The 8,751-nt window shown below is 41.9% G+C and overlaps 2 long non-coding RNA genes across 2 annotated transcripts; one reads left to right on the forward strand and one right to left on the reverse strand.

The window, feature by feature from the left end:
• The first annotated feature begins 1,978 nt into the window (after positions 1-1,978).
• LOC145439921 (uncharacterized) lies at positions 1,979-3,058 on the forward strand. The gene is made up of 2 exons (XR_013915389.1): positions 1,979-2,667; positions 2,886-3,058. It is a non-coding gene; the product is annotated as an uncharacterized LOC145439921 (long non-coding RNA).
• A 22-nt stretch (positions 3,059-3,080) lies between these two features.
• On the reverse strand, positions 3,081-3,739 carry LOC145439922 (uncharacterized). Its single transcript, XR_013915390.1, has 2 exons — positions 3,414-3,739; positions 3,081-3,226 (listed from the first exon to the last, which is right to left on the reverse strand). It is a non-coding gene; the product is annotated as an uncharacterized LOC145439922 (long non-coding RNA).
• Between the last annotated feature and the right edge of the window lie 5,012 nt (positions 3,740-8,751).

The following is an 8,751-nucleotide window of genomic DNA, read 5'->3' on the forward strand; positions in this document are numbered from 1 at the left end:
GGACACCCCTAGCAAGTTGATCAGAGGCATTGGTTATCAGCACATTCGAACCCTAACCCTAAGTCCCTCACCCAAACCCCGAATTTCATGATTTGACAGTTATTTATTTCCACTATACATTGGTCTGTGATCATTCCAAATAAAAGTGATTGTCGTAAGATTAATCAATCGAAAGCTACTTTCAATATGTTCAGGTCGCTGAAAATAATGGAAATCATCCTTAGAAATAGGGAATGGATGGTATTGCATAGAACTTTCGCAGCGCGATGATATAATTAGTACCGAACCGGTACACTATCATCAACTATACTCACGCTGCGCGCCAATTGTGTCATTGCGATGTGTCGAGAGGAAAACATCATGTTTTTTTGTGCGATTCGCAGTGTTAACCAAGCAAAATGTGTATTATGAACGGTTGTAAATTCATTATCAAAGGCTTCAATGACTGTATGAGTGTATTGGACGGCTATCAGGCTCCACTTTCACAGCTATCTCGTGTCTTTTGCGTGAAATATAGGATCTGGGTTTTTCTGGGTTTATTTCGCCTCCACATCTGGGTTTTTCCGAAATATCCCAGTGGCATCTCTGACCGCCAGCATCTGATGTGTGACGTAATTATGCGCCGCCAGCATACTGACGTTGCTGAGATGACGGACTTCGGCTCGGCTGCGTTTGCGTGTTTAGTTTATCGCTGTATACTACCGGAACATAATACCGTCGCTGGTTACCTATCTCTACTAATATCCAAACAAGGGAACTCTAGCGTAATGGTGACTTCCGCCACCTACAACGCTAGCGGCTTGGGTTCAATTACCAGAGGATTATCTGGGCTACTTTAGCCCAGTGTTACTCGGTCCTAAGTCGTCGATAAGCGCAGAGAGAGACTAGTTGAAGCACCGGAACTAAGGAGATTGTGCAATCGTACAATCTCTATACCGGAACAAAGAATCGAATGAAAACGAGAAAGTAAGCGCTGTCTGAAAATGGAAGACACCACAAGATCAAGATCGAACCTACACGAAGCTGAGGTGGAAACCGGATTGAGATACTATGGTCCTCCGGCATCCTAATGTCTGTTGTGTTCATTACATCATATTATGTCCTGTATATCGCATTTTACGTGTGTGTATTTGAAAATGCATGACCCTGTTACGTGGGTTATTGTATGTATTATGATGATGCTTCCCTGTAAAGCAGAGATGAGCGGATTTGAAATTTCTATGTCCTAATCCAATCCAAATCCGAACCTTCAAATCCAAATCCAAATCCTAATCCATAACTTTTTCATATTCAAGTCCATGTCCAATCCTAATCCGATTCCAACTGGAAATTCAGAAAAAATATTAATTTATGCAATGGAATGATTCGAAAATTTTCTTTCACAACCAACGATTCACTTGATTCAAGATAACTTAGTAACCATAAGTACATTAATAACTGATCTGAATAAAGTTTGTCGCCATTCGCCACACGACATTTCAATCTCCCAGAAAATAGTTCAATCCAATCCAAATCCTAATCCGTTCTGAAAAAAATGTCTAATCCAAATCCAATCCAAATCCGACAAAATTTCACAAATCCTGTTTTTTCAAAACCTAATCCTAATCCATGCTCATCTCTGCTGTAAAGTAGCAAGGCATGACGTCATGCCTTACCCAACTGTGCATGACCGCATCACTCGTGCTTGACCGCTTTATCTTATATATCATCTCTGGTTGATGGCACATGGAAGCCATAATAAAAGTACAACCAAGAAACATGGTGTCAGAAGATAACTGAACTCGCGAGCTCTAAATCTGTCATTAGCTCGGCATAAAGATTTATCATCTTATCTAACTATATGGATCTCAGATATGTGATACCCCATCCGGTTCCTTTAAAGGTCAACTATATCGACCAAAACAACTTTGGCTCATTTTGTAGAGTATTTTATGCTGATTCCAATAATATACATCCTAACTTCTAAAATTACGTATTTTCTGAGATATCGCAGTGCAAACTGCCGACCTCTGAGAAACGGCTGTAAAATCAGCAACCGTGTCGATGACGTACTACCATGAGGATTTTGCCGATACATGGAACACTGAATGGGATGTCTAAGTCAATCGTTGGTTGTTGTCTTCGCCTAAATTACCTGATGCTGCGTTGTTTTGATTCGTCATGCCCGACTGGACTATTCAATCTTCATTTGATGGTACTTTAGGTTCTTATAATATGCGATGGCTTGTGTAGAGGAAGTACAGAAGCCAACGTGCAAGGCAAGCAGTTCTGTTTCCATCTCATGTATTGATCCCATGGAAACGCCACCTCGGTAAGGACGAGGACGGCTAGCTGCCCCGCACTTCAATGAAAACAGATGCAGAGAGCAGAAGAAAAGCAAGTGCGGAAAGACCCTTTTGCAGTCCAATATAAGGAAGGCTGCTGTGCTCACCGATGTACAGTGTTTTTCAATAAGATGCTGTAGTCGGAGTAGGAGCACTTTGCCATCACACTTTCTCTACCGCAAAGGATGCTGTACAATGGTGAAGAACGACTTCTGGAGGCACATCTGTCATTCAATCATTGACCAGTTGACCACGAGGTGTGGCCAGAACCCCCTCCCCTTGCTGCTGCACGTGCAAGATTGCAACGAGATCAAGCCATACATCACGATGATGCCGTGTCACGGTAGGTAATTATTATTTCAACCTCACTTTTCCCAACAAATTCAGAGTTTTGTAACTTCAAACAACCACCCCTGATCTAGGCTTACATAAAACATTCTTGTCCTGCTGCTGGCTTTCACATAGATATTAGATATTGAACCGGTGTTACAATAAAAATGAAGTAAATGGAGTGTTAGTGAGTGTATATGATTGAATTTCTGCTGTAAATTATTATTTCAGAAACATTGACAATCCTGGCCGAGGGCATCATGCTGGAGCATAACATCAAAAAAAGAATCCTGGGAATATCACTTATTCACAGAGATTTATTGAGATAATTTCCTTCTATGATATTATAATTTTTGCGATTCTGTATTTATTAGAACCCAATAAAAGCTTTCGACTTTTCTGTATGTATTAGAATCCAGTAAAAGCTTTTGAGTAAAGCCATTTTATTACATACAAAGATAAAGTGAAAGTAGCAGTCTGTGAGAACTGATCAGCGACGTCGGAATACTTCGGATCCAGAGCATGCGGCGGAGCTGAATTCCTTTGAGTGAATCTAGTCAGGTCTAGCGTCTCTGAAAAGTCAATATGTATTAGTTATATGCATCGGTCTTCAAGCTTAGATCGTCAGCATACCGCACAATCTTACATGCATGCGTTACACTAATTGTTTTAGACGCGCAAGTCCAATCATTTGACCAAACGGTACGGTACTTTCGTCGTCCAGTAATGCCTGATTGTATATACCATTCAATGGCTTACCTATATACGGGAATTCCTCAATAGTGTCGGAATCAGATTTACTAGACACCGTGTAGCTATCAGTTGAGTCCACAGCTTCAGAGGTTGACATTATCCCACTTCAATACATACACCACAGCCGCAGCATCAGAAATCCTCATGGTAGTACGTCATCGACATGCTTCATTGATTTTACTACCGTTTTCGTCTGTGGTGGCATTTTGCGACTTTCGCTGCTCGATATCTCAGAAAATACGTAATTTTAGAAGGTATGGTGTATATTCTTGGAATCAGCATGTAAAACTCTACTGAATGAGCCAAAGTTGTTTCGGTCGATATAGTTGACCTTTAACTGTCTCTGGTGATTTGGCCACCAACTGGAAGAACTGGAAGCGCCATTATGAGAATTATGAAGTGGCTACAAAACTCAATAAAGAGGAACATTCCATTCGTATTGCGGCTCTCAGAGCGGCTCTTGGACCAGCTGGGTGTGATGTCTATGAAGGCATTACTTTATCAGAAGATGACGCCAAGAGTTACCCAGTCGTATTGAAGAAAATGGAGGAGCGCTGTGTTGGGAAGATCAACATTATATACGAGAGGTACTGTTTTTTCAGTCGTAGTCAAGCTTCAAATGAATCATTCAACACGTACTACGAACAGCTGCGAAGGCTGATAAAAACCTGTGATTTTAAAACCTTGGAGGATGAGCTTCTCAGAGACAAAATTGTGTGTGGCATATCCGATGTTGTGCTGAGAAGAAAACTCCTACAAGAGACAGGACTTACATTGGACTCCTGTATTTCGAGCTGCAGATTGTTTGAGTCAACTGCTGTGTAAATGGAAAAAATGACTCTAACGTCAGATGACGTTGCAATTCATGCGATACAAAATAAGTACAAGCAAAGGAAATGGCCAGCTGCTGAAAGGGACTCTAAAATGAATCGAGGATATGATGGTAGTACACTTCAATCGGAAGAGCTCCCCAAAATCTGCAAGTTTTGTAGAAAGGTGCATGTTTTTGGTCGGCGATATTGCCCGGCTAACGGCAAAACTTGTTCACGCTGTAACGGAAAAGACCATTTTGCCGTGGCATGTCAGGCAACTGTGATAATGATATCAGCTGATCGCATTGAGTCGGATGAAGAAGAGGATGACGAAGTTCTTTCGTTTGAACATGTGAGTGCTACGGAGGAATCCTATGTTAAGAAAATATTTGCTCTGTTATACCTGGTTAACTTGTATGTAAAATTCCAAATTGATTGTGGCGCAACCGTAAATGTTCTTTCATGGCGAGATTACTTGAATGTAACTGGTGACACAAAAATGCTCAACTTGAAACCTACTTCTATGAGACTGGTTGTATATAATAAGGAAGTGATACGGCCTCTCGGAATAACGACGTTGGAAATCACCAATAAAAAGAATGGTGAAAACTACTTGCTAGAATTTGTAGTGGTTGAGAAGCCGAACACTTCCATCATTGGTTCCGCCGATGCTCAAAGGATGAAACTAATTACGATCAATTTTGAAAACATAATGATCGAGGAACCTTCAGTACAAGCTCTTACAGCGAAGGATCCTGAATTCGCCAATTTTGCTACACTGGAGTTTGATCAAATATGTGAACAATTTTCGGATGTTTTCAATGGTACGGGAAAGCTAGAGGGTAAACTTCATCTGGAAATTGATGACACTATCAATCCTGTACAGATGCCTGTTCGAAAAATACCCCTGGCACTTGAAGCACAAGTGAAGGAGAAAATTGATAGTTTGGTTGATGCTGACATAATAGCTCCCGTGGATTGCCATACTCCCTGGATATCTAATCTGGTCACTGTAAAAAAGCAATCTGGAGATATCCGCTTGTGCCTGGATCCCCTGGCGCTGAACAAAGCTCTAAAACGCAACAATTATCCAATGTCGACAGTTGATGATGTGTTACCATATATGCACAATGCCAAAGTATTAAAATGGATTTTGGCATGTAGAACTTGATGATACTAGTAGTTATCTAACTACATTCGGTACTCCATATGGTCGTTACAGATGGCTCCGACTGCCTTTCGGAATCAGCCCAGCACCGGAGGAGTTCATGAGAAGACTGAAGATAGCGCTGGACGGCCTGGAAGGAATCACGCCCGTCGCGGATGACATCTTGATTTATGGTGTGGGCGATACTGTTGAAGAGGCGACTATGGACAATAAGAAAAAGTTCTTTGAACTGTTGAAACGCTGTCAACGAACTGGTATTAAACTGAATAAAGCGAAACTACGCTATCTGCAGACTGAAGTGCCCTACTTAGGCCATACCATCTCAAAAGATGGTCTAAAACCCTCATCGAGCAAAATTGAAGGCATCATAAAAATGCCCCCTCCAACGAATAAGCAGGGCGTCCAGAGAATTTTAGCGATGACAAATTTTCTGCAGCGTTTTGCCCCAAAGCTTTCAGATATAACCGCTCCCATCCGCGAACTCCTAAAAAAAGACAACGCGTTCATATGGGATCCAATCCTACATGGGACATGCTTTGAGAAAATAAAACAAACCTTGATCAACGCGCCAGTTTTACAATACTTCGACAAAAACGCACCTATGGTACTGCAATGTGATGCCAGTTCAAAGGGGCTAGGATGCTGTGTATTGCAAAACTCTCACCCTGTTGCCTATGCTTCACGGGCGTTGACAACAACGGAGTGCAACTATGCGCAAATCGAAAAAGAATTGCTTGCTATTCTCTTTGCCATGGAAAAATTTGAGTTATATGTCTATGGCAGATTTGTAACAGTAGAAAGCGATCACGAACCTCTGGAAGTGATCACAAAGAAAAGTCTGGTTAAAGGGGCACTGCGCTCTAAAAATGATGTGGTCTCAAATTTAAGGGAAAAACGAACAAAAATTTTTGGCCGCAGCCATTTCCTTCAGAACGCCACTGTAATGGAGCTGTAATTTATTATAATTTCCACAGGACCTTCACGCTCCAGCTGCCGCGGCTGCTTCACCTGTTACATGGCACGATGTCTTCACCGTCGCACTTGCTCGATGCGATTAGGCAGTCACGCACAGAACGAATTTTAGATAGTTGTCAGCCGATGTTATGAAGGAAATATGTCTGAAGTTTGTTCTCTGCGTGACTGCCTTATCGCGTCGAGCAAGTGCGACAATGAACATGTCGTGCCATGTAACGGGTTAAGCAGCCGCGGCAGCTGGAGCGTGAAGGTCCTGTCGAAATTTCAATAAATTGCAGCTCCATTACGGTGGCGTTCTGAAGGAAACGGCTGCGGCCAAAAATTTTTGTTCGTTTTTCCCTTCAATTTGAGACCACATCATTTTTAGAGCGCAGTGCCCCTTTAATGCACCAAAACGGTTACAGCGCATGTTACTTCAGCTCCAAAAGTATGACTTCGAGGTGATATACAAGCCTGGATCACAATTATTTGTGGCGGATACGTTGAGTCGTGCGTACATTCCGAAGTCACCCAAAGACGCAGAAACTGCTGATGTGTTTGATATCTTTCAACAGATTGAACATATCGACATGTTGAATGATATACCGGTATCAAGTTCCACGCTCGGCATGGTCAGCCAAGCAACAATCTCTGATTCTGTCATGAACACGTTAATCTCTTTTATAAAACATGGGTGGCCGAATGAAGCCAAGCTGGTACCCCAATCAATTCGAAATTTCTACTGTTTTAAAGAGGAGTTGACATTTCAGGATCAAATCGTTCTGAAGGGTGATCGTATTGTCATACCGTCGTCCATAAAAGGCACTATTCTCAAGCGACTTCATGCCAGTCATGTTGGAATTCAAGGTTGTGTACGCCGGGCTCGTGAATGTTTGTATTGGCCCAACATGGTTAACGATATTACGGACTTCGTATCAAGCTGTCCCACATGTGGCTTACACCAACCCAACCAACAGAAGGAAAGTCTGATTTCACATCCGGTACCAGGACGTCCTTGGCAAATACTCAGTAGCGATTTATGTGAATTTGACGGACAACATTATTTGATTACAGTTGGTCACTACTCGGATTATTTTGAGGTAGATCGGCTAACCTCACAGACTTCTACAGCAGTTATTCGCCGCTTAAAATCACATATGGCACGTCATAGAATCTGCGACAAATTGATTACTGACAATGGTCCATGCTATGCTGCTCATGACTTCGAGGCATTTGCAAAGGAATATGAGTTTGAACATGTGACTAGCTCTCCAGGACACAGCCAATCGAATGGAAAGGCGGAATCAGCTGTCAAAATCTTCAAATCGTTACTTCGTAAAGCGACAACTGACAAAAAAGACATACATATTGTACTATTGGATTGGAGGAACACTCCAGGCGAGACTGTTCCTGGCTCTCCAGCACAGAGGCTATTTGGAAGACGCACCAAGACCTTGTTACCAATAGCAACTAAACTGCTTGAGCCGAAAATTGTTGTGGTGTTTATGGTGTTGGACTGGAAATCATTGCACTGCACAATGTACGGCGTGCTCACTGCTCATGTTCACGCAACGTGTACTGTGTCTTTGAGATTCACTGTGTGCTGCCATACAAACAATGTAACAGATATATTTAAGAGCATGGCGCTATTGTGTACCGATAACCTAAACACATAAACAGCCGAAGTCCGTCAATACTCAATAATGCCAGTATGCAGTATGTTGGTTTTTAACAGTTACGTCACACATAACATTTATTTCGGATAGTTACGTCACACGGTTCCGGACGAATAGCCTGGACTATGGCTGCGGGCTATTCATCCGGTTCCGGACGAATAGCCACTGCCATAACATTATTAGTTTAATAATTCATGTTAATACTTGTTAATACACTTAATTTTCAAAATTTCCCGAGGGCCGGGTTCACCGAGGGCCGGGTTCACTGGCAACCAATCTAATCCTAGTCTATAATTCCTGAAAAAAATGTTTCTATGATTTCATTTTTATTCTAATTTCCGGTCTTTCTGAAAATGCTACAGGAGAACTGTACGGTATGTTGCAAAACAAAAGCAAGCTCGGCGTACAGAGATTTGCAATTGTCGTGCAAGTGCTTATAAAATTGAAAATCAACTCTCACTAACTGACCTGAGACGTTGTTACCGGTATAATTCTTTTGCGAATTCAGAAATTATAATTGTAATATAATCTAACAGTGTTTACTTTTACACACGAAAATTTGTAAATTGAAATCTGCCGCCTCTGCTTTGAATTGAAACTGCAAAAACTGCCGTCGTCGTGGCACGCTTTTCGTATAAACGGAAATAAGAAAAATGACACCGGCGTGCACTTTGAGTACACGCTGATGACCAGAGATGGGCGGATTCCCAAATTTCGGGATCCGAATCTATCCG

This window comes from Botryllus schlosseri, chromosome 5, assembly GCF_051294905.1.
Source record: "Botryllus schlosseri isolate E-star chromosome 5, Bs_hap1, whole genome shotgun sequence".
NCBI lineage: Eukaryota > Metazoa > Chordata > Ascidiacea > Stolidobranchia > Styelidae > Botryllus > Botryllus schlosseri.